The sequence below is a fragment of the Penaeus monodon genome, chromosome 31 (genome assembly GCF_015228065.2).
Source record: "Penaeus monodon isolate SGIC_2016 chromosome 31, NSTDA_Pmon_1, whole genome shotgun sequence".
NCBI lineage: Eukaryota > Metazoa > Arthropoda > Malacostraca > Decapoda > Penaeidae > Penaeus > Penaeus monodon.
In genome coordinates, this window is record NC_051416.1 from 31476717 (window position 1) to 31477265 (window position 549).

The 549-nt window shown below is 28.4% G+C and overlaps 1 pseudogene; it reads right to left on the reverse strand.

The window, feature by feature from the left end:
* Positions 1-549, reverse strand: part of LOC119592954 — a 78168-nt pseudogene that overhangs the window by 33129 nt on the left and 44490 nt on the right.

Below are 549 nucleotides of genomic sequence, written 5' to 3' on the forward strand. Positions count from 1 at the left end.
AATGGAAAGGGTCACTTTTTTTAAATATCATGGCCTTTTTGGGTATAATGTTTTAAAGGTGAATAAAAAATATATATTACAACAAAATTTTAGAAGAAACCTATGCGAAAGTTTATAGCTACCCTTTAGTTAACCCACAACCCACTTTTTTATTTTCCCTTTAAACCCACCGTTTTTTTTTATAAGGGATTTTTTTGAAAATACACTGCAATCAGAAAGTGAAGACTAGACTCACTGCATTATATGGTTCGACTTAAGGTTTATAAAACTATATAACAGATGATTTTGAAAGTAGGATGGTGCAGGTAGGAAAAATAATAAAACTATATTAGGTTTTAGGTAAAAAATATAATCTTATACAGAAAAGGAAAATTGGTATGTGGTTTTTTTACAATAAATTTTTTTTGACTCCCAGGAAACCCCAAATATTAACCCTGAAAAAAGCGGTTCTGAGAAAAAACCCGGGCACAATTTGGGTAAACAAAACACAAAAAAAATGAATTTTTTATTAAATTTTTAAAGTTTAAAACCATAACAACCATACTATTC